The 26,502-nt window shown below is 38.1% G+C and overlaps 1 non-coding gene and 1 pseudogene across 1 annotated transcript; both read right to left on the reverse strand.

Annotated features, from left to right (window-relative positions):
* Nucleotides 1-19,813: 19,813 nt before the first annotated feature.
* Nucleotides 19,814-21,147, reverse strand: LOC143603114 (alkane hydroxylase MAH1 pseudogene; annotated as a pseudogene).
* Nucleotides 21,148-23,444: 2,297 nt separating this feature from the next.
* On the reverse strand, nucleotides 23,445-23,516 carry TRNAP-AGG (transfer RNA proline (anticodon AGG)). The gene has a single exon. It is a non-coding gene; the product is annotated as a tRNA-Pro (tRNA).
* Between the last annotated feature and the right edge of the window lie 2,986 nt (nucleotides 23,517-26,502).

Consider the following 26,502-nt stretch of genomic DNA (forward strand, 5'->3'; position numbering starts at 1 on the left):
AGGGCGAGGGTCAAAAAGTTCTTTACCTGGCCGCCTGGCGCTCAGGATCTCGTGGCCTGGCGGGTAGACCTCCACGAACCGATCCGCCGTCTGTTCAAGGATGGGCAACTCGTTCTCATCTAGAGCACGAGTACCCATCCGAGCGGGACCATCACTCTCCCGCGGCTGCAGGAGCGACTGCAAGTTATTCCCCTCTGAAATAAAAAAAAAAAGAAACAGTTAGAAGAAAAACCTATATCAACAAAGAAGACAGAGCATACCGTAAGGGACAGAGTTCAAACCGTATTCGAGGACGATGGGAACCTGTGACGCCTGTAACACCCCGACCGATGGCAGATTATACATCGGGGCGCCACGTATTGTTTCATTACTCGCGACACTATTTGGGTGTCAATATTTAATAAATACATTTTCATTGCGCACGCGCAGAACACAAATCGTAAAGTAACATAAATCATATCATAACTCAAAATATTCAAATAACATAATTTGTCTTGTTACATTTTAATCTAGGTCCAAAGAAAAAGAAAACATCCTACATGTCCTTGAGATTCCCAAAAGCAGCTACAGCAAACCTGAACATGTGTTAAAATAAAACGTCAACACTTGCGTGTCGGTGAGAAATCAAGTTTAATAGATATAAATAGATAATAACAAACACTGCGCGCAACATGTGCTTAACTGGGGTTTAACATAGGGTGTAATCAGATTGTGATCAAGCCTAAATAGATCATAGCTCATAGTTCAATCCGTGCTCCCAATCGAGCACAAAAACGAATAATCATACGTGCATGTGTAAACAAAACAAGAAAACCGTAAACGATAGGTCTCCCGTGTTCATCTAATGGATCCATGAAAACTTCGGAATAGGCCGAACAAAGCGGTTAATGATTCACACATACAAATAAACAGCCAAGTAAACGTCCATAACACATGGGGTTTTGCGCACATAAATTTCATAAACAAGTTTAAGACTCAAGTTGTACGAACACATGAACATCCCAAAACGTTAAAAATAAAAGGGGATTAAGTACGAGATTACTCACCTGAAAAAGGTATGTTGAAAGATAATGCAAGAACCAACTTTTAAACAAGCACAAGTTAACCTATAAATAAGAGGTTATTGGTTTAACGATTGGTTTTTATGTCTTGAATATATGCAGTAAGTATCGATTTTTGTTAGTTAAACAAATTAAAACGAAATATATATATTTATTTTTACCGAGATCTGGGCAGAACAGAAGAGAAGACGGAGGCAAGAGAGTGGTGGCGCTGCAGAGAAACTAGGGCAGAGAGCAAAGGGAGAGAGATTTGGGGAGTGTTTAAGTGTAGTGTGTGTAGTGTTAAGAAATTAGCTTAATTTATAGGAAAACCCAAGGGAACACAATCCCTTGAAAGGGGGAAAAGATCTTATCAAATCAAGCAAAAGATATTAAAAAGCACAAGAATCCGAAAGCAAAAGATATCAAAAGATATGCCGGCAGCTGCAGGGGATGGGAAAAGCTGACAGGTTACAGGTCAAAGCATGGGAGGTGTCAGATAAAGCACTGTTCAAGACATGCAAAAGAAGATTTCAAAAGATTATGCCAGTCACTTTTTCTGTCAACCAATAGGATTGGTGCGCATGCTGCGCCGAAGGTGGCTTTTCGGACAGATGTCGGAACTGACCTAAAGTGCACATACAAAAGATAAGATATTTCAAAAGCATACAGGCTGACCTAAACTGAAGAAAAGACTTAAGGTCTAGCGCGAGAAGATTCGAGCGCGCGCGAGGGCGAAGGCAGACAGAGAACAATCCTTAGCGCGTCGCGGGAAGAACTACAAATCCTTAGCGCGTCGCGGGAAGAACTACAATTCTTAGTGCGCCGCGGGAAGAACTATAATCCTTAGCGCGCCGCGGGAAGAACTATAATCCTTAGCGCGCCGCGGGAAGAACTACCATTCTCAGCGCGCCGCGGGAAGAACTACCATTCTCAGCGCGCTGCGGGGACAGTTCGCCTCGCGTATCGCATGAACAGTTGGTCTTCGCGCAGGCTTCCTTGTAAGGAGTCTGGCGCGTGGAGCTGCGCAGACATCCTTAGGCGGGAAGAACCAAAGGACAAGCAAAGAGTTAAGAGAAAAAGGGGGTTCAAGGCGTAAAGGTTAAGCAGAGGGGCGGGACGGCGACAAGAGAGAAAAAGAGGCGGGACGACGACAAGAAAGAGGGCGAGATGGCGACAAGAGAGAGGGCGAGATGACGACAAGAGAGAAAAAGGCGGGACGGCGGAAAGGAATTATTATTATTAGTAAGTAATATAAAAATATATATATATAATTTATTTAATGTTAAATTTACAAAGATTAATAATCAAATTTTAAATCATAAAAAGAATCGGATTCAAAAACGGGTACCTGGGTCGGGTCGGATTGGGCAGATGTCACAGTCTCCCCTACTTTAAGAAATTTCGTCCCGAAATTTATCTCGAAGTAGGTTGCGCAGAGAAAAGGTGCGGGTACTTGATCTTCATTTGATCTTCCCTTTCCCAAGTGTACTCGGCTCCGCGCTTGGACTGCCAACGAACTTTGACAATAGGGATGCGACTGCGCTTGGTTTGCTTTACCTCGCGATCCATAATCTCAACAGGCTTCTCAAAGAAATGCATAGACTCATCAACTTGAACTTCATCAAGTGGTATGTGGAGGTTCTCGTCAGCTAAACATTTCTTGAGATTGGATACATGGAAAGTTGGATGCACATTGCTGAGCGCGGGCGGCAGGTCCAGTTTGTAGGCAACTTTTCCCACCCTTGCAAGAATCTTGAACGGACCAACATAACGAGGTGCAAGCTTACCTTTCTTCCCAAAGAGGACAACACCCTTCCAGGGCGACACTTTGAGGAGAACAAGATCACCAACTAGAAATTCGAGAGGCTTCCGCCTGCGATCTGCGTAACTCTTCTGTCGGCTTCTGGCAGTCAGCAGATGATCACGGATCTTGGCGATTTTATCGGTTGTCTCTTGAACTAGTTCGGATCCTGTGATTTGAACTTCACCCACTTCGCTCCAACAAATCGGTGAGCGGCACTTTCGACCGTAAAGCGCTTCAAATGGGGCCATACCGATGCTGGAATGATAGCTGTTATTATAAGAGAACTCGATCAGAGGTAGGTGTGAATCCCAATTACCTCCAAAATCAAGAACACATGATCGAAGCATATCCTCAAGGGTTTGGATGGTTCGCTCAGACTGTCCGTCAGTCTTAGGATGATATGCAGTACTCATGTCCAAACGAGTTCCTAACGCAGATTGGAGAGATTTCCAAAAGCGAGATATAAAACGGCCATCGCGGTCGGATATGATGCTCAAGGGAGTACCATGACGGCAAACAATTTCTTTGACATACAGATGCGCAAGTTGTTCAACACGGTAGGTTTCACGAATGGGCAGAAAGTGGGCAGACTTGGTCAATCGATCCACTATTACCCAAATGCTATCATGTTTGCTTGCGGTCAAGGGTAACTTGGTGATAAAATCCATTGTTATACTTTTCCATTTCCACGTAGGAATTTCAGGTTGTTCGAGCAAACCAGATGGGCGTTGATGTTCAGCTTTTACCTTAGAACAAGTTAGGCATTTAGCTACGAACACAGCAATATCCTTTTTCATACCAGGCCACCAATAAGAAAGGCGCAAATCTTTGTACATTTTGTCAGCACCAGGATGAACGGAATACCGAGTTTTGTGTGCTTCACTCAGTATGACAGAGCGAAGATTCTCATCATTGGGGATCCAGATGCGATTGAGATAACAGAGAATTCCATTCAAGTTAGGGACTAGATGCGCTTCTGCACCACACGCTAACTCGGCGCGTAGGTTGCCTTTGCTGATCGATGCGCGCTGCGCGTCGCGAATGCGCGATTCAAGATTGCTTTGGATCGGCGCGAAATGAAGCTGCGTGCGCGGCAAAATACAGTTGAGTTGACTGGGTTTGCGGCTGAGCGCATCGGCTACCACATTAGCCTTTCCAGGGTGATATCGGATCTCACAATCGTAATCGCTGATGAGTTCGTTCCATCGACGTTGTCTCATGTTAAGTTCCTTTTGATCAAAAATGTGCTGAAGGCTTTTATGGTCGGTGTAAATGATACACTTAGTCCCATAGAGGTAGTGTCTCCAGATTTTTAAGGCAAATACAACTGCACCAAGTTCGAGGTCGTGAGTCGTATAATTCTTTTCATGAATTTTGAGTTGCCTTGACGCGTAAGCGATAACCTTGCCTCGTTGCATAAGTACACAACCGAGACCTTGGTTGGAGGCATCACAATAAACGACAAAATCGTCAGTACCTTCAGGTAACGTTAGAACAGGAGCTTCGCACAACATTCGCTTGAGCGTTTGAAAGGCTTCTTCTTGCTTCGAGCCCCAAATATACGGTTTGCCTTTGTGCGTTAATGCTGTTAAAGGCAAGGCGATTTTTGAGAAGTTCGAAATGAATCGCCGGTAGTAACCAGCTAAGCCCAAAAAGGAACGGATTTCGGTAGGAGTGGACGGTGGAATCCAGTTCTTGATTGCTTCAATTTTGGATGGGTCGACATGAATACCCATCTTGTTTACAACATGACCAAGAAACTGTACTTCATCAGACCAAAACTCACACTTGGAGAGTTTGGCATAGAGTTGTTCGGTTCGAAGCTTTTGCAACACCAACAGAAGATGTTGTTCATGCTCGGCCTTGGTTTTGGAATATACCAGAACGTCATCGATAAACACGATCACGAATTGGTCCAAGAAAGGCCTACACACCCGGTTCATTAGATCCATGAAGACAGCGGGTGCGTTGGTTAAACCGAAGGGCATGACCAAGAATTCAAAATGACCGTAGCGGGTTCGAAAGGCAGTTTTGGGAATATCCTCTTCGCGGATACGCAACTGGTGATAGCCAGAACGGAGATCGATTTTGGAGAAACAAGAGGCACCTTGGAGTTGGTCAAAGAGGTCGTCAATACGCGGTAAGGGGTACCGGTTCTTAATGGTGAGCTTGTTCAGCTCGCGGTAATCGATACACATGCGAAACGAACCGTCTTTCTTTTTAACGAACAACACCGGAGCACCCCAAGGCGAAGAGCTAGGGCGAATGAATCCTTTATCGGTCAACTCTTAAAGTTGACTTGCTAATTCTTGCATTTCAGCGGGTGCAAGTCGATAAGGAGATTTGGCTACGGGGGATGCACCAGGGACAAGATCAACACGAAACTCGACTTCCCGAGCGGGAGGTAAACCAGAAAGATCATCGGGAAAGACTTCAGGAAAGTCACGCACGATGGGGATTTCAGAAAGTTTCTTCTTTCCTTCATCGGGTTTGACCACATGAGCTAAGAACGCGACACATTTCTTCCGCAAAAGTCTTCGGGCTTCAGAGCATGACATAAGTTTAAGACCATTAGATGGTTTCTCGCCGTAGATATGAAGATCTTGACCATTTTCCCGAGGAATGCGAATCAACTTCTTGGCGCAGATTACTTCGGTGCGATTTTGCGAGAGCCAGTCCATACCAATAATAACATCAAAACTTCCAAGAGGCATAGGAATGAGGTCGATTAGAAAATCACGTTCATTAAGGTTAAGCGTGCAATCTTTGATCACGGAGTTTATTAAAATAGTTTCACCATTAGCCAATTCAACTGAAAAGTTTTCGTTTAAGTTTACTCGCGGTCGCGCAAGTTTTTGTTCAAATGCGCGAGAAATAAAACTTCTATCGGCGCCAGTATCAAAAAGTATAGATGCATATTGTCCGTTAAGTAAAAATGTACCATTAACCACGTCATTATTTGCTTGCGCTTGGTGCGCGGTTATATTAAAAGCTCGTCCGCGCGTCACTTGGTTTGAAATTTGGTTAACCGGATTAGCTTGCGTAATTTGTACTTGCAGTCTCGGGCACGCGTTCCGGAAATGACTGGGGTCACCGTAGTTATAGCACGACCTGGGTCGTGGATTAGGGTATGTTGGTTGTGGGTTTAGCGGGTAAGTTGGTGGTGTTTGCGCGATTGGGTTGGCGGGAAGGACTCTACAGTTCTCAGCAGTGTGACCAGTACGGCCACATCGGTTACATTGTCGACACGGGACTTGAGTTGGATGGTGAAGTCTACAGGTTGGGCAAAAGGGTTGGTTTCCTGTGTAAGGTTTCTTAGTTGACGGGGCAGGGAGTGCGGGATTGGTTAAAGCATAGTTATGAACTACAGGGGGTGTTGGGTAGGTTGATAGTGGGTTAGAAGCGTGTACTAGAGGTTAGTAGGCGGGTTGCTGGACAATGAGTGGGTTGGTAAGCGCGTAGGTTTGATGATTGGGTCTGCGCCTACGCTTGAGGTTGTTACGGTTTGAGGATTCTGGCTTGGTTTCTGTTGGTTCTGGGACAGTCTTGGTGAGTTTGGTCTTTTCGGCTCCCCGCAGAAACAGCGTTCCTGCCCTGACATGGTTGTCGCTGAGCACAGCGGCCAACTCGATGGCGTCAGAGAGGGTTGCTGGGTTCCTGGCCCATACAGAATCTTGAATTTCCATGGGGAGACCCCCAAGAAACTTCTCGATGGCTCGGCGGGAAGGGGTAACTAGGTGCGGGACAAGCAAACTTAGTTCGTGGAAGCGCGTAGCGTACTCGCGCGCTTCGCCGCTGTACTGTTTCAAGTTCCAAAATTCCTCCTCAAGGCGCTTTATTTCGTTGGGAGGGCAGAATTCTCTAGTTAAAAGTTCCTTGAATTCCTCCCAGAGCATGCTAGAAGCAGCCTCTGCGCCACGCGCATGAGCTACTCCGTTCCACCATGTAAGCGCCCTTGATTCTAGGACACTTGAGGCGTATAAGGTTCGTCGGTCTGGAGGGCATTGGGTATGGAGGAAGGTGTTCTCAATTTTCTCGAGCCATTGGAGCATTACGGTGGCTCCTTCAAGCCCTGTGAATTTCGGAGGGTTACCCGCATTAAAGGATTTAATATTGTATCCGGAGGGGTTGGTATTATTTTGGTTTAAGGCTTGGGCTATTGCGGCGGCCATTTCCTGGGAACGACGCTGCATATGTCTGCGCGCGGCTTCTCTCCTCTGATGACGGCGAGCTGATAGCGGAGGCATTCTATAAAAGTTTTAGTTTTTGTTAATATCGTTTTAGCGCAAAGTATATCGTCGTAAAGCTTGTTTCGCGGAGTTAAATGCTATCAAATTTTGGAGTAAAATATGAATTTAAATGCAAACTTAATACAGGTAATAAATTCGAATTGAAAATCGACAATTCATGCATCACCATGACTTTCCGAATTCTCAATTAAAATATCGAGTAAATGAATATTGGAGATTGACAATTCATGTATCACCATGACTTTTCAAATCTTCAATTTAAAATATCGAGTAAACGAATATTGGAGATTGACAATTCATGTATCACCATGACTTTTCAAATCTTCAATTTAAAACATAAAGTTAATGGGGATTGAAAATCAACTATTCATGTATCACCATGACTTTTCGGATTTTCAATGCTAAATCTCAACAACAAACGAATATGTAAGTAAAGAAATAAATTGAAATTTAACAATAAAAATCGAAAGACCGCGGATAAAACACGAAATCATGTGCTGCGTATGCGCCAGCATATTATATAAATATCGAGTAAATAACAATTAGCGCGCAAACATGAGATATTTTTCATGCGCGAAAAGGGACTCTTAGGTATTCTAGGTCGTTACGTCTAACCACCTATCCTAAAGTCACGGAGCTCTGATACCAATCTGTAACACCCCGACCGATGGCGGATTATACATCTGGGCGCCACGTATTGTTTCATTACTCGCGACACTATTTGGGTGTCAATATTTAATAAATACATTTTCATTGCGCACGCGCAGAACACAAATCGTAAAGTAACATAAATCATATCATAACTCAAAATATTCAAATAACATAATTTGTCTTGTTACATTTTAATCTAGGTCCAAAGAAAAAGAAAACATCCTACATGTCCTTGAGATTCCCAAAAGCAGCTACAGCAAACCTGAACATGTGTTAAAATAAAACGTCAACACTTGCGTGTCGGTGAGAAATCAAGTTTAATAGATATAAATAGATAATAACAAACACTGCGCGCAACATGTGCTTAACTGGGGTTTAACATAGGGTGTAATCAGATTGTGATCAAGCCTAAATAGATCATAGCTCATAGTTCAATCCGTGCTCCCAATCGAGCACAAAAACGAATAATCATACGTGCATGTGTAAACAAAACAAGAAAACTGTAAACGATAGGTCTCCCGTGTTCATCTAATGGATCCATGAAAACTTCGGAATAGGCCGAACAAAGCGGTTAATGATTCACACATACAAATAAACAGCCAAGTAAACGTCCATAACACATGGGGTTTTGCGCACATAAATTTCATAAACAAGTTTAAGACTCAAGTTGTACGAACACATGAACATCCCAAAACGTTAAAAATAAAAGGGGATTAAGTACGAGATTACTCACCTGAAAAAGGTGTGTTGAAAGATAATGCAAGAACCAACTTTTAAACAAGCACAAGTTAACCTATAAATAAGAGGTTATTGGTTTAACGATTGGTTTTTATGTCTTGAATATATGCAGTAAGTATCGATTTTTGTTAGCTAAACAAATTAAAACGAAATATATATATTTATTTTTACCGAGATCTGGGCAGAACAGAAGAGAAGACGGAGGCAAGAGAGTGGTGGCGCTGCAGAGAAACTAGGGCAGAGAGCAAAGGGAGAGAGATTTGGGGAGTGTTTAAGTGTAGTGTGTGTAGTGTTAAGAAATTAGCTTAATTTATAGGAAAACCCAAGGGAACACAATCCCTTGAAAGGGGGAAAAGATCTTATCAAATCAAGCAAAAGATATTAAAAAGCACAAGAATCCGAAAGCAAAAGATATCAAAAGATATGCCGGCAGCTGCAGGGGATGGGAAAAGCTGACAGGTTACAGGTCAAAGCATGGGAGGTGTCAGATAAAGCACTGTTCAAGACATGCAAAAGAAGATTTCAAAAGATTATGCCAGTCACTTTTTCTGTCAACCAATAGGATTGGTGCGCATGCTGCGCCGAAGGTGGCTTTTCGGACAGATGTCGGAACTGACCTAAAGTGCACATACAAAAGATAAGATATTTCAAAAGCATACAGGCTGACCTAAACTGAAGAAAAGACTTAAGGTCTAGCGCGAGAAGATTCGAGCGCGCGCGAGGGCGAAGGCAGACAGAGAACAATCCTTAGCGCGTCGCGGGAAGAACTACAAATCCTTAGCGCGTCGCGGGAAGAACTACAATTCTTAGCGCGCCGCGGGAAGAACTATAATCCTTAGCGCGCCGCGGGAAGAACTATAATCCTTAGCGCGCCGCGGGAAGAACTACCATTCTCAGCGCGCTGCGGGGACAGTTCGCCTCGCGTATCGCAGGAACAGTTGGTCTTCGCGCAGGCTTCCTTGTAAGGAGTCTGGCGCGTGGAGCTGCGCAGACATCCTTAGGCGGGAAGAACCAAAGGACAAGCAAAGAGTTAAGAGAAAAAGGGGGTTCAAGGCGTAAAGGTTAAGCAGAGGGGCGGGACGGCGACAAGAGAGAAAAAGAGGCGGGACGGCGACAAGAAAGAGGGCGAGATGGCGACAAGAGAGAGGGCGAGATGACGACAAGAGAGAAAAAGGCGGGACGGCGGAAAGGAATTATTATTATTAGTAAGTAATATAAAAATATATATATATATAATTTATTTAATGTTAAATTTACAAAGATTAATAATCAAATTTTAAATCATAAAAAGAATCGGATTCGAAAACGGGTACCTGGGTCGGGTCGGATTGGGCAGATGTCACAACGCCTCCTTCCACACCCGGCTCATCCCGAGCATCACCATCCCGGACTCCGCAAAGCGGTACACCGGAGTCTGGACCCGGGAGATCTTGGCGAACCACTCCGGCTCTTGGTAGTTGAGGGCGTGAAGGGCGGGGAGTGCTCTCCCATTCTTAAACGTCATCGCAAGGGGGACGAAGCGAGCGGAAATATAGAAAAATTCCCGCTTCCACGACCGAAGACTGCGCTCGGTAGCGCAGATCTTCAAACCCTTGATCCGATTGACCAAGGTGTACCACCACTGGATGCACCTCCAGGAGTAGAAGGTCATCAACCGATCAACGTGGGGCTCCACGCCCAGAATGAGGCACACCCACTCAAAGTGGCGGATCTTTGCGATCGCCATCGGGTGTACCTCCGTCAGATGCACACCGTGCCTCTCCAAGACACGGTATACAAACTTCGTCAATGGGAACCTGAGATTCCCATAAACGAAGAATGCAGCGTACACCCCTATCTTGCCCTTGGGGGCATCGTACACCGTCTGGTGTGGTTCCGGAAACTCAGGCTCGAACGGCTCGAGCATGAACTTCCGGACGACGTACTGATAGAGGTCGGCCGGAAGAGCACACTGGCACTCGCCAGCAGTACTCTTGTCATCCTTATCGGAAGTGGACGACGGATTCTCGACGAACATGTCAGACTCCTCGGCAAAAGAAGACATTCTGGAAGGATGAAAGGCAACGATTTCAGAGAATATTCGCCGGAAATCGCTTAGAAAGAGAAGATAGAAGTGAAAGTATGGATTACAAAGGACCCTCTCCCCCTTTATATACTCACGCAATAAATGCGATGAATTTAATGCGGAAGAGAGAGAAATCGCAGGTGCAATGAAACTATGACACGTGGCAAAGAGCAAGCTGGCAACAGCTGTTGAAAGGACGCGTGCCATTAATTTCGCGGCCACGCGCCCTGAAAAATCATGCCCAAGTGCCTGAAAAAGCGCCTGGAATGACCATATACTGTCACGTCGCCATAACTTCCTGCACGTCCTGACACTGTCAGAAGAAATCGTCGGACGACGTTTCAACAGTTTGGACTGTTCTTATCCTTTCACCAACTCTTCGAATTTCAAAAAGATTCAAAAGTAAGCGGGAAAATACCCCTTACCTTGGCAACCAAGTAACTATAAGACAGGTGCGAGTACAGTGTTAAGGCAAAACCCTTCACATACTTAGCACCTGCAGGGAATTGAAGCCAAGAATACCTCGGCAACCAAGTAACCATAAGACGGGTGCGAGTACAGTGTCAAGGCAAAACCCTTCACATACTAAGCACCCGCAGGGAATTGAAGCCAGGAATACCTTGGAAGTAAAGTAACTATAAGACGAGTGCGGGTACAGTGTCAAGGCGAAACCCTTCACATACCTAGCACTCCGCAGGGAATTGAAACCAAGAAGGATCTTCCGGGCCATGCTTGCGGAAATGGGAATAACATCCCCGCATAGCGGGAACGTCGAGAACTAGATTGTTTGAAGCTCCAAGATGGAATTGGTTGTTTAAACATAATTGATCACTATGTTCAAAACTACCAAAACCTCATGGAGAATCTACACAAATGGGACTCAACGCTCCTGACTTGCGAGGAGGTTACAGACCTACCCGCATCATACACAAAGATCAAGCAGAAAAGTCGGGAATTTCTGCACGTGACATTAGGACTTCCGCGCGAAGAATCCCCATGGAAAACCTTAAAACTAAAACCTTTTCAAAACCCCTTGTTTAAGTCCAAAGTTCACCTCACTTATTAACAATTCATGAGAAGAACATTGGACTGGGGGGACTTGAAGAGGTAGGTCCCAGCAGAGCCCAGTTGGACCCGCAAGACTCACCTTTAAAAGGGACGTCTGCGCAGTTGGACCCGCAAGACTCCTTAACGGACGTCTGCGCGGTTGAACCCGCAAGACTTAAGGGACGTCTGCGCAGAGACCAACTGGATCCGCAGGACCCACCATGCTCAGAGACGTGACGTCCTTACGCGTAGTACGCAAGCTGGTCCCGCAGAAAAAGCCTCCCAATGGTGAAGTACTCCGCCTGTTCCCGCAGCTGCGGATACAAGCCATCAGGGAAGGCTACCCGCGCAGCAAGGCTACACGCACAAGGCACTTAACTCTCATAATAATTCAGTAATGTCACCTGAAGAAGGAATGAGCAAAGCCGGGAATACTCCCGCCCAAATGAGCCAGTCCGTACGATACGGGAGGATCTTTTGTACTGTACCTGACGAGGTATGGACAAAAGATCTGACCAAAGATACGACAGCTCACTGACAACAGTATGACGAGCAGCACGCTCTTGTACTGTATGTCACTATTAGCCGCTGCCTACTCACCAACCTGTCGGAGGACGTGCATAGCCTGCAGTTTGTGGAACAGGAATAGTACACAGCCGGCCTGGTTACTATCAGCCGCTACCTACCCACCAACTACCAGTATGGCATGTGCGTAGCCCACAGTTGGCAGAACAGGAACACTATTCAGCCGGCTGTACCTTCTTGGAAACCTACCTTCGGCTATAAATACTCCAACACCTTGGAATGGTATGATCATCTTATATCTTATCTCATATCTTATATCTTGATATATTACCTGATATCTGCTCTAGTCATTCTCTTAATATACACTTATATTCAAAAGCAATCTAGTCTGATTCTCACGCCGGAGGGTGGTCACAAGGAGGTACCCCCCCCTTCTCAGTGACGAGCTCACGGTGTCTGTTTTGCAGGTTATCAGAAGAACCACCTTCGCCGGATCTAACCCCTCGTGGGAAACATCTATTTAACCCCCAGATTATCCGTAATCTGCCCGGGGTCGATTAGTGTTTCTTCATCCACCCATATATATGTTGCTAAATAAAAGTATGATAATTATGATATGTTAATAGTTAACTGAAACAAATATAACAACAATTAATTTATATATATAGGAGTATAGAATGAAAATCCACTTGTGCTATGAAAACCTTATGTAACATCGTTTTTTTTTGTTTTGTTTTTTTACACATGTAATATATGTTGTAACATTTAATACAAAATATCGAAAACTAAAAAAAATTGTTTTGCTATTTTTTAACATTTTTTACTAATTTTTATAATATATATATAGGGTAAGGTTAAAATAAAAACTCACATGAGTTGTGAAAACTCTACTAATTTTTATTTTTCTCTCTTATAAAAACATATATAAAAATTAGTAAAAAAATGTTAAAAAATAGCAAAACAATTGTTTTTTAGTTTTCGATGTTTTGTATTAAATGCTACAACATATATTACGTGTGTAAAAAAAACGATGTTACATAGGGTTTACACAATTCAAGAGTTTTCATTCTATATTTCCCCTCTATCTAAATCTATATCTATATTACATTAAAAAAGCATATAGGCAACCTTCCATCTCCCATTTTTCTCTCTATAAGACACCGTAATATTCAATGTTATTTAACTCTCCGGCCACTGTCCGATCTCCGGCATGCCCGTTACATGCATTTAATTGGGCGCACACTTGAAACCGTCAATCAATTAATGGTCGTATTGATATATAACCCACCCATTCACCATCTCTATCGCCACAAAGTCCATTACCATATTGTCATCGGCTCTACTCACAGTCAAATGCCGTAGGTTATTCGAGTCGGCGTCTCAATTACTCACAATCAAATTCCCTAGGTTATTCGAGGTGGCGTCTCAATGCCTAGATCGGCTCCTCGATCTTCATCGCGCATTGTAGTTCCCTATCTGTTATGTTTAACAATTGCAATTATCTTCCCTGAATGTAACTGTTTAATCAATTTCTTAACAATTTTTATCATTACATATGAGGCTGTAAGGTTATGAAATAGCATATAACATCTACCAGTGATTACATTCAACAACTACTATATCATTTAGCAGTTGAGCTTATACGCAAGGATCATGCCTATGCTGATCACCGGGTTTTAATTTTATCACTACATTTAGTCTCAATAATCTGTTAATTTGATTAGTAAGGTTTGATTGTGTTTAATCCAATAGAAGATTGCTTGGTTCAATTGCTAAAGGTTTGATTGAGTTTGTTGCTGCAGTTACTATGTGTTTAGATTCTTCTGCTATCATGGATAGCATTCCCGGCTTCTCCGACTCATGAGGTATCTGATCATCTTTTTAGTAACTCTTTTTTTGGGTTATGTAGATAAGGTGTAGTTTCTTCCATGTTTGTATTTTTTTTAATTGTTTATTGAAAATAGCTGGAAAAGTGCTTATAAGATAATGATATATTTTGACAAGTGAATGTCGTGCAACAAATGCTTGTGGCAACTTGAGATTGATCAGTGAGACTTTTGTTGGCCCAACTTTTAATCATCAGGGTAGGGTTAAGAAGATGGTAAAATTAATTTTTATTATTATTATTATTATTATTATCATTATTATTATTATTTTGTGAATAAAGAGGATTATGCAGATAAGGTGTTTGATCATTTGCCTGTATGGGTTTTGTAGACTTGGACTCAAAGCCACAACAAACAATGGTGGAAATGCTTCCGCTTAGAATAACTGATGCAACAGATAGAAATATTAGAGGAATGCTTTCTACTCTTGGTGGAGGCACGTTCACTCGTATTATTAGTCCAAAGGTGCATCTAATGTATTATCACTACCTCTTTTTATTTAGTTTTCTTGTTTTATTTAACATTGAGTGATGATGTAAAAAATCAGGAATACCAAAGTTAATTTTTAGAACTGGAAGTGATGGAAGCGTGCAAGGAGTCGGTCTCTTTGTCAACGCTGAACCAGAAAATGGCCATCTGTTTAGTGTAACACATCCATTTTTTTCACATATTTTCTTTCTCTATTATGATATTTTACTATTGAGAAACTTAAATTTTTTGGTTTGAGGTTGTATTATGTTGTGTTAAGGGTCGTCCAATGACACGAGCTGGAACCCGTGTAGGCGAGAGTTAATTGAAATTAATGGTATGATCCTACTTTGGGATTTGATTGTTTACCCTTTACATTTAAGAAAATATCATATTATAAAAAATTATTAAATCTTTTTTACCAGATGAAAGGCTTGACATGATTAGCGGTGGGGCGGCTGCACAGAAGCTTGAGCATCATGTTGGATAGGGATTCGACAAAATTGAAAATAGCAAAGGTACTAGAATTTGCTTATGAAATATATATCTTTTATTAGAAAACGAAAATTCAACCAATAACTTTATTGTATGCAGATCATGTGAGTTTAGTTCAGATGGCTTCAGTGATCAAAATCTTTTGTTTGTGACCAGGTTTCTGAATCTTTCAACTTCAGTTTTTATTTTCGTACTATTATCTTTTAAATAATATTATTAGAGATGAGAGGCGGGGCCTGGAACGAGGCACTACTTGCAAATCAAAAGCCCGTCATAGAATTAGGTGCTGTCACGTTTTGTGAGGATTACGCCCCCGCTGTAAAACGTCGCCGAGGTGGAGAGGTAATTAATCCAACACTTATAACTCGTTGACTTATAACTGATTTGGTAAAAAGTGGGCTGGGTTGGTAACATGCCAAAACATACAATTATAATTAACTTGTTTCAACAATAATAACAACTTTTACATGCGGTTTGGCTTCGATCGATTCACTGGTTCAAAATTTTTATGAATAATTAGCAAGGAAGGTGAAACTATTAAGAGTATTTATGCATTCAATTATTTACTTTGTTGTGCTTGACTGATTTGACTCAATTGACTTGGTTTTTGTTATTGCGTATCAGGAGTGATAGATATGTGTGCTTTTGCTGACAACATATTGGTTTTGTACATATTTTAAAAAGATTATAAAATGTTGATGTGCAAGTATAAATGGCCTTTGTGTTTTATTCAATATAAATCTCACTTTATGATTGAATTATGTATTAAAATTAGAGAGTGGTCAATGATCAGGCTGATTTTCTTTCAAACATTGGTTAAGGAAAACTTACCCTTATACAAGTTTTTAATCTTCAAAAAATTATCTTTTATTAGAAAACTGAAATTCAACCCATAAGTTTTGTCTAAACAGACTTGGCATCAGCAAGGAAATACCCTATATATGCCAGATTGCGTTGTTATATATAAAAAAAAATCTTATTTGACACTCTTGTGTAAACATTTAGAGTGTTTGTCTATGTGATGTTATTTAATTCGTTATCCATTAGTTTGTACATCATCATCTTGTACCTTTCTGCATTTATGTAGTTAGCACTTATACATCTTGTTTGCTTGTTATTTTGCTTCCATTCATTCTAGCTTATGCTGCCATCTCGCATTTGTGTTTATGGTTAATAATTACTCTGTATTTTGGTGTACGTCTAAGTTGTTTGATGCGATTCATGTTTAGGTGGTAATTGATGAATGCGAATAATTTTGTTTGTTCGCCCTTAATTGAGGTTTAAGATTATTCTTTTATTTGTTCATTTGTGTCTCAGTTTGGCACACATGATTGTTGATTTCAATTAACAGATTTTCAATTACATGTGTGTTTACGTGTCTTAGTTTGACCGCAGATGCATTATTTGTCTGTTCACTAATTTACCATCCATTGATTATTGTTGTTCGTGTTTTGTGAAACTTGGATATTTTGACTGGACATCGTATTAAAATGTTTTCAACTTTGAAATTACATCATAATAATAGCACTACGATTTTGACTCAAATGATATTTTAGCTTTACATCTCTTATCTGGCGTGTATGGATATGATCATGAATTCAAAGGTATTATTCTTATATCGATTCTTTGATTTGGGGTTTTAGTCATCTTTGTATTAGGTCTAATTTGGTAATTGATTTTGGTATAAATGTTACTCAAATTTATTCGTTTGTTTTGATTATGGTCTGCATGTTATTCAAATTTATTTGTGCTTTGTGTCTGTAATTTTGGTTTCATCGAATAGTTTTGTCTTTGGTTACTTAGTTCAGATGTTAAACTATTGGGAGGTTTAACAATGGACTAATTACTTTAAGTAAATACATCACTAAAAGGGGTAAAAAAAAAGGAAGTTAAGAAGTACATGAATCTGTATGTAGGGGAATACAAAATTTATAGTCTAAAAGGGGTAAAGAAAAAGGAAGAAAAGAAGTACATGAATCCGTATGTAGGGAAATGCAAAATTTATAGTACAAAGTGTTATGCATTGCAACATTATACCATTTTTTTTTTCTTTTTTTGTTCTGCTAACATAGTTCTAATGTCAATTTATAGGCTCATAAGGATAATAACCTCATGCTTTTAAATTAAATAGGTTTTACCATATTCATTGTTTTGTTTAAATTCATTTGCAACAATTTGCTTTTGTGCTTAAATAGGCCTTTGGATATTGGTTGTCATATCTACATTTGTATAGAACTCTTAAGGGTAGAGTCTTTTGAAAGGTTGGGTTCCGTATGCCGGTGTCACTGATATGGGTGTACCAAACAAACAGTTGGCTGCAGGTACTGTGAGTTTTCGGATTTGATTTCAGCTTCAGTTCTTTCTCGGGTAAATTTAGATTTGGAATGTATTTTTGTTATGGTTTCGTTTTCTACAAAGTCTCAAATGTTTTAGGTGTCATTTTTTTCCCCATTTCGTTCACACTGTAAAGATCTGGATTTTGTATTTTATAATGAGTTGGATTACAACATGCAATTTGTATTTTATTAACGGGTCGGATTACAGCTTGGTTTTTGTTGGGAGTACATCTAATGCATTTAACGAGCCCCGCTGCAACGCGCGGGTACATATACTAGTATATATATAGGATTAGGATCATGTGAGAACTTTTTGGGAATTGAGAACTATGAGAACTATTTTGAACAACAAAAAACCAAAAAATAAAAAAATCATAAAACAAAAAAAACACAAAAGTAAAAAAAGTAAAAAACCAAAGTTCTTATTTATCATCCCGGTTTCTATAGAAAAAACGCAAAAAAAAAATCGGTTTAGCTAAATTATACATATATGTATAATATGTACATATATGTACACACATGTTTTTTTTCCTATACACATATGTATAATTTAAGGTAAATTATAATGTACATTACGTAGCTAGAGATTAAATGAAAGTATACATATGTGTATAGGTATAATACGAATTAAAAAGAAAAAATAATCATTTTTTTATTATACATATATGTATAATATGCACACACATGTTTTTTCCTATACGCATATTTATAATTTAAGGTAAATGATAATGTACATATGTGTACATTACGTAACTAGAGATTATATGAAAGTATACATATGTGTATAGGTATAATACGAATTAAAAAAAATTGTTTTTTTTAATGAAACCGGAATGAAATATAAGAATTTTGTTTTTTTTTACTTTTCTAAAATTTTCGTTTTTTTTTTTGTTATATAATTTTTTAAATATTTTTTTAAAGGTTTTTTTTAGTGGTCTAAAATGGTTCTCAAAGTTCTCAATTTTCCAATAGTTCTCTTAGGATCCTTACCCTATATATATATATATATAGGATTATGTTCATTTCAGAAGTGTTTCTTATTGCGAGAAGTGCGAGAAATGAATTCGACCAATCACATTTTTTTCTTTTACTTTATCATTTATTTAATGGCAAGGGTGTTATAGTAAATAAGATCATGTGTTTTTTCATATTTGGTATGTCATAATTTATGGAGAAGTTATAATTTTTTTTATATTTTTTAATATATAGTTAAATCAACCAATGTTGAATTCTTGATTTTTTAGTCAAATTCAATGTTTTCGATTAATCCATATTATTTTTTTTATTCTCCTAATTTGAATTTCATATATTTGTCCAGATAATAGTTCCAAAATTCATAGCGCTGATAATTACACATAGTACTTAAATGAACCTATATAGTACATAAATGAACCTACACCTGAATATAAATTCATACACACAATTAGAAATACCACCGACAAAGTATATATACGAACGTACGCAGTACATAAATACGATAAAAAAAATTACACATACACAGTACATATATAAACCTACACAGTACATAAATGAACCTATAGATAATAAAAATTTATACATACACAATTTGAAATACCATATACACAGTACATATACGAACCTACACAGTACATATACGAATTTACATAGTACATAGTACATAGTACATAAATGAACCTATACAGATAAAAATTAGACATGCACAATTAAAATACCACCTACACTGTACGTGTATGCAATATGCAAGCTAGTCTAAAAAAAAACTAAAAAAACAAGAAAAAAGACTATCATAATAATAGATGAAATAAAAGAAAATTAAATAAATCACAAATGAATTGAATTCAATTAATTATCAATTCAATAAAAATTAAAGGTTGAAACTTTTAACAAGGAACATCGGGAGTTATACTCTTCTTTTATTTTAATTGTGTTAAACAAGTTACCACATTACCCTTTTTAATTAAAATAATTCTTAGTAATTGCAAAAATGTCACTTTCGTTAATGACCATTGATTAGTAACATCAATGGTTGAAATCAACTTCTCGCACTTCTCGCTATAATATCACTTCTCGTAAGATCCATCCCATATATATATATATATATGAGAAGTATAGTTTGAAAACTCTCTTGAGTTGAGAAAACCCGTGAAAACCCTATGTAACATCATTTTTTTTTGTTACATGTAATATATGTTGTTACATTTAATACAAAACATCGAAAACATAAATAAAAATGTTTTGCTATTTTTTTACATTTTTTTAGTAATTTTTATATATGTTTTCAGGAGAGAGAAAATGTAAATAAACTTTAACATTTTTTATTAATTTTTATTGTGGACCACAAGATTTAATCTTTAATTAAAAACATGTGGTTAAGAATAGGTTTCTAGAGTTTTCACAACTCAAGTGGGTTTTTATTCTAACATAACCTTGTATATATAACAATTTACTTAATTTTGTGATTACAAGCAGCAGTGATACACATGCCCTAAAGGACTCTATTGAGAACATACATTAAGTTCACAAGTAACACAACAGATTGATATCAAATCTATAACTCAAACTTGACTTCTTTTAGTTACTCTCACTTTCAAACCATGCTTCATTTCGAGCACAATAGAAGCACTTGGTAAGACTTGGTGGCCTTCGACTAGCTCCACATGGTAAGGTATATGATTGTAGCAGCCACTATCTTCATCTGAGTGAAACTCATTTGCTTTCCCAAACAAGTTCTTGGCCCAGCATTAAACGCGGGGAACTTATAAGACGGTTGGTGTTTGATCCCACCTCCTGCTTCAAGCCACCTTTCGGGTTTAAATTCCAAACAATCTGTTCCCCATATTGATTCCATCCTTCCCATGGTATAAAAACTTAGAATGATTGTGTCATTAGGACCTACTTTATGGCCACTTGGAAGCATATCAGTGCAACTGGAGTTTTGTGCTCAAACGGAACCGGAGGGTAAAGCCTTAAGGCTTCACATAATCCACCATGAAGATAAACCAGTTTGCCCAAATCTAATGCTCGAATATTTTTGCATTTCCCGTCCGTTTCCTTATCTAGTTGCGTCTTGAGCTCTTCTCGGATCTTATCTTTTGCCACCGGGTTTTTGGCAAGAAGATAAAATAACCAAGAGAGAGTGTTGCTAGAGGTATCTCTTCCCGCAACTATAATATTCAACACGGTGTCTCTCAGAAACCTTTTGGGGTCCTTAGACGTGCCACTTTGGTCTTTTAGCGCTCTCATTAGAGCTGTTAAAAAATTAAAACCTTCTTCTTCGGGTTCATAGTTCATGATATTTAAATTCTTTTGTTTCTTGGCTAAGTGTTTATATACGAACTGATCAATGACTTTCCATGCATCACTTAATCTTTTCTCGTTTCCCATTCCAAGTAATGTTTCAATTTCCATAACTTTTCCGGCATGATATGCCAAAAAAAGATGGCTTCTTCCGCATGAGATAAAGCCATTTCACATGGAATGTTAGGAAAATCGAGAGACAAGCTTTCTGGGTCGTAATCAATAAGTAACTCACATATAATATCAAACCCAAACCTTTGAAATATATCCTGCAAATCCGTCTCCACCCCTTGTTGGGAAATGCTGTCAAGTACCAGTAGTAACCCTTTTTCAACCTTGGTCCAGATAGTCTTAGTTAAGAGGCTATGAAAGCTAGGGTGGTTTAATAGGAGCATGAACGTTCGACGATGGAACTCCCATAGGTCTCCATCGCTATTTGACACTCCGTCTCCAAGAATATCAAAGATCTCACGGAATTTGTCACCTTTTGGGTAATTAGGGAAATTTTTGCTCAAAATGTAATGGATGTCGGCCGGACTTGAGGTGAAAAGCATATCCATTTTGGTTAATATAGGTCCTTTAAAAAGGAAGGTAGCACCACTGCATGCAAGAACATCGGTGGCGCATTCATGGAGTCTATGGAGATTTATAAGGAGTCCCGGTAGTCCACCAACAACCGGCCAATTTGTATAGATGATAGAATTATGGTGTTGACACATATATAAGATAATCAAAAAGCAAATTACAAACGAAAAGAAAATGGTGAGGCCTTCAAGGAGAGCCACGGAAGAATGTATTTTCTTTAAAGAGGCAAGGGTTGCAGTCAAGTGGCGACGAATAAAAGAAGCTATCGGTCCTTTAAATAGCCGTGATGACAACCATCCTCGACCCCACAAATAAATGTTCATATACTTTAAACTTTCCCCAGCTATACGAAATTAGTATCATCAATTGCACGTAATACTGGATGATGGTGATTTTAGCGTTATCAAACTACATATTTGCTAATCGGGATTTACTCAAAAACCCCAAATGAGAAATACTAATGCGAGTTAAGAGGTTCCAACAAGTGTGCCCCCCTTTAAAGATTTCATTCAATAGACGAGTTTCATTTCATTCAAAACTGGTTTCATTTCATTCAATAGACGACCCCGAAGTTAAAGGAACAGGGGTTCCAACGAGTGTGCCCCCTTTAAAGATTTGGGGTAAAGTATGCATAAAGACTAGGGACACATAATTTTGAACCGAATTATTAGTTTCAATCCTTAACCACTTGTACTAATGTGATATTTGTTTTTCCCAGTTCACTTGCCAGAAAATGCATAATGAACCGAATTATTAGTTTCAATCCTTAACCACTTGTATTAATGATGTAATGGGTTTATGGGGTTACAATTGGGCTTTTATATTTGGGCTTTACTTGTTGACTAAGTTAGGGTCTCCCTATAAATACATAGCCATGTTAGGGTTATGAAATTGTGAGAGGGATTAATGTATTCAAGTTTTGTGCTAGTTTCTTGAGTATAATAATACGTGAGGTTTACCCTAAATATCGTGTGCTCATTTATGTTTCCGATATCAATTCGTTCTTGAAACCTAGGATAGAAAAACTCTTGTACATGTATTGGAGCTTGATCATGATATTTTTCGTGAAAAGAATATGAAGGATCAAAGGAGCTCTTGTAAATGGTCGAAACATTAACGAATGTGCATGTGTAGCCTAAGTCAAAAATGCAGCCTGAACGATTCATTTATCAAAAGATAAAGCACCATTCTGTATAAAATTTATATCAAAACATAGATAAAAATCTTTATATACGAAATTTCATAAAACACTATATTTGAATAGAAACAAAACGTATACAACAATCGAAAACCATAATAACAAATTTCAAAATAAATGACCCAGCATGAATGTTTTAATGGTTTAGTTAGATTAAAATCTGATTTCTATGTTATTTGTTTACTTTTAATGATTTTGGATTCAAATTATAAAGTTCAGCATTGGCACAAGAGTGTAGAACATGAATACTAGGGTTGGAGCCATTTGAATATTGATGTAAAGACCAATTTTTGTATACTTCCAAATCTTCCAAAAGTCATCAAGAAACATTTGTTATGCACCAAAGATCAATAGATCATGATATGTTACTCTAATTTGTGTGCCTTCTTAAACATGAGATTGTGTCTCTTCACACCAAGATGATAAACTAACTCATGTGCCCTACTGCACCTTATGTAGAGAAGCATGAAAACTACATAATGCACAGCTCAACCATCACTCAGTAATATCGTTAGAATTGACATTAGTTGCAAGTGTAGAAGCGTGAAAACTACATAACGCACACTTCAACCCTGACTAAGGCTGTTCACGAACTGAACTAAGCGTGGTTTTGTTCGTGCTCAGCTTGTTTACAAACCAAACCAAGCCAAGCCAAAATCAAACGGGCATGTTTTGAGTGAGTGTCGAGCAGCTTGGGCATCCATAACCATGACGAGTTAAATGGTATGAAAGCGTTTTTACGTAGTTGAACACTTGAACCATGACAAGTTAAAGGCCTATGAAAAAGCTGTTATTGCATAGTTGAACCTTGAGTAGTTGAGTTCAAGATGTATCAAAATATCAAATAGTCGCTCTATCTATCACAGTTACCTCGGTCCTCTAGCGCAAAAAATATGTTTTAACTTATTTATAATTAGAATCAACTATTACTTATTTATCACGGTTACCTACAATAACCAAAAATCTAAATGAAACTATCACTATTTTAAAATAGTTATATGGAAAACAGAGATTATAATTAAATCATTTTATCTTTAAAATAATGAGGAGATTAAAAAGGTTAAAAATAAATTGGGGGCATTCCGAGAATTGAACTCGGGACCTCTCGCACCCTAAGCGAGAATCATACCACTAGACCAAATGCCCATTTGGTATTTTTGCTGACATACAATCTTTACATGTATAAAAGATAACGCTTTGAGAGTTTTCTTTTTATATGGTTTAGATTTGGGACCGAAATTTAGAGTGGAAATCAGAAGATAATAAAGTTGTTTGATTGATGGTTTTAAAATTCTTTATACATGATTTATAAATCGAGATTTGTGTTTATGAACTTGAAAGATGAGATTTAAGGCAATTAAACTCTTTATCGAGTCTTGAAAATACAAGCAGTACAAACGGGGATAAAAATGAGAATGATGAGAAGGATTTGTAGTCACACAAAAAAAACCCCTTAAAAAATAATAAAAATGTCATTACTCAAAATTTAGTAAAAAAACGGGTTAAAAAAACACAAAAATGTTTCCACCGTCTTCCTCTTTTAAAAAAAAAATAATAATAAAAAGGCACAATATTGAGGGAAAAAGATCATTGTGTATTCTATTTATTATTGTGTTCTTTGTTTATTTGCGTGATTGATTGTGTCTTTTTTTCATTGACATTGTGATTTTTTTCTTAATATTCTGTTATATTACTCAACATTGTATTATATTTTGTTTGATATTGTGCTATATTTTGCGATCTATTGTGTTTTTTATTTATATTTGTGTCTTTTGTTCATTATCGTCATTGTACCTCTTCGTCGTTTTTTTTTGAATGAGAATGACGGACGAAACATTTGAGTTTTTAGTTTTTAAATTTTTGTTGTTTTTATTTATATTTGGAGTTTTGATTTTTTTTATTATTTTTTTTGAATTTTTGTTCAGTGGTTTTTTACGTGGTCATAATCTTTCTCACACTTCTTCTTTTTGACTTCCTTTAGATTTGACATTTCTCCTAATTAAAACCTAACAATATTACAAACAAACTTTAGTGACTAAAACTAACTAACCTTTTAATGTAATGAAAGATGATGGAAATTTGTGAGTAATCAGATCTAACAACCACAATTAACACATGAGTTACAATGTTATATCATCATAATGATAGACTACAACACAAAGGACAATTGCATACAAATAAATGAAACCACATGGGATAGGCTACATACAAGGAACATTACACCATATTACAATTCTACCCTATTGCCAGGGGCAAATCTAATACGGGCTCATCTAGTTCAAGAAACTCACTGGTTTTTAAATTTTACGTTAAAACAATATATAAAAAGTTTCAGTAAACCCATAATATTTATGGAAGTGAACTCATATTAAAAGGTTTAAATGATATAGTGGTAAACTCATTATTCATAAATTTTTTTCAAACTTTAAAGGTCTCAAGTTCTAGTCTTTCTAAGACCGATTTAGTTAAATAATTTCTTTTCAGTAAGCCATCAATTTGTTTTAAATAGTTAAAAAAAAAGAAAGTTTTCGCTTCCGGTCACCTCTAGACTTATTCACACATCATGCCTCTATAACCCATTGATTGTAATTTTTCCCCATTTTTAATGACCTTGTAGTGTTATTATGTGTTTTTATAACTAACATATTGCTTTATTATGATATCGAATTATATAATATTCTTCGACCCGACTTGACTGGTCCAAAAAATTTAATGTTTTGTTTTGCGAAATTTGAACACCGAAAAAAGATGAACTCATAGGAAATACTGGATCCATCACTGTCTGTTACAAATATCTAAAAAGTAAGAAAGACATAAACGTAAGTTTTCAAAAAAGTTAAAAATGCTATATTCCTATATTCATGATCTTTTATGAGTTTTCACTTTTTTTTATACAGCAAATTTGTAAATTAAAGAATCTTAATTCTCAAATATTTTCAAGATTTTATATGGATTTTATAATTATAGATTTTTTTTTTGAACAACCAAATTTATTAAAAAACACATATTTACACTAGCAAAAGACAAGACTAAACACAACATTACACCTAATTACAATCTCATCCTATTACAAATGTATCAAAATGAAAAAGCACATCAAGTATCCCAATCCATCTCTACAATTTTTCTCCTATTCTTCAGCTAAGAAAAGCTAGACCTTTTGAAATCTTCTTTGATTCTATCAACCAAAACTCGTTTATTATCAAAAGGGCCTCGTCTGACTTCCATGTACACCAGCATGTTGTAAGGTTGACCAACTGATGTGTCTTTTGTTTTACCTCATTATATACACAATCGAGTTGAATTTATAGGAGAGACGTTAGTGTATGATCTGCAGATTCGCTTTCTCCTTCACATAATGGGCACCACTTTATTTCATCCACAATGTTCCTTTTGAAGAGTGCTTCCATTGTCGCGATTTTACCATCTCCTTTCTTCTTCCAAAGAGATTAACCTTTTGTGAGACCCATTAATCCAAAACAAACACTAAACCCTGAACTTTAAGTCGAACTGATTTTGTGTTAATGTCCTCTCTTTAACACTTATCTTCTCCTTCCTCCATAACTCTACCCGACAACAAATCAAGACAAACCCATAGCTCTTGCACTTCTGAATGAGTAGAAGGCTCTACCACCCAAGTCCCATTCAACCCTCAATTGAAGAGCCCCAAAAAGCCCATCACGGTTGTCACTAATCCAATACCTTTTGTTTTGTTCCAAGTTAAACATCAAGGAAAACTATTTACTTATCAAGCCAAAATAGGATTTGTCGACCGTTACCCGCAATTCCTTTAACCGAATATGCAACAAATGCATTTCTTACTAAACACCGGAAATAACCGATTTAGACGGGATTTGTTTAACACCTCATTTATTACGACATATTCCACTAATCACTCCACACCAAAGTCTACCCGGTTCCATTTTAAATCTCCACCACCATTTGACTAACAAACTTAAACTTAAATCTTTAAACGAACCAAACCCGAGACCACCAAGATTTTAGATAACTAGATAAGGAGATATCATAAAACTTTTAAATATATTCTTTATTATTATTATTATTCCAAACAAAAGCACTTTATTGGTGTTATAAATCGATCAAACTCCATATTCCAAAATCCCTTTTGTTC

Source organism: Bidens hawaiensis, unplaced genomic scaffold (genome assembly GCF_021521415.1).
Source record: "Bidens hawaiensis isolate Kalapana, Puna unplaced genomic scaffold, B.hawaiensis_p1.1 tig00060837_1, whole genome shotgun sequence".
Classification (NCBI taxonomy): domain Eukaryota; kingdom Viridiplantae; phylum Streptophyta; class Magnoliopsida; order Asterales; family Asteraceae; genus Bidens; species Bidens hawaiensis.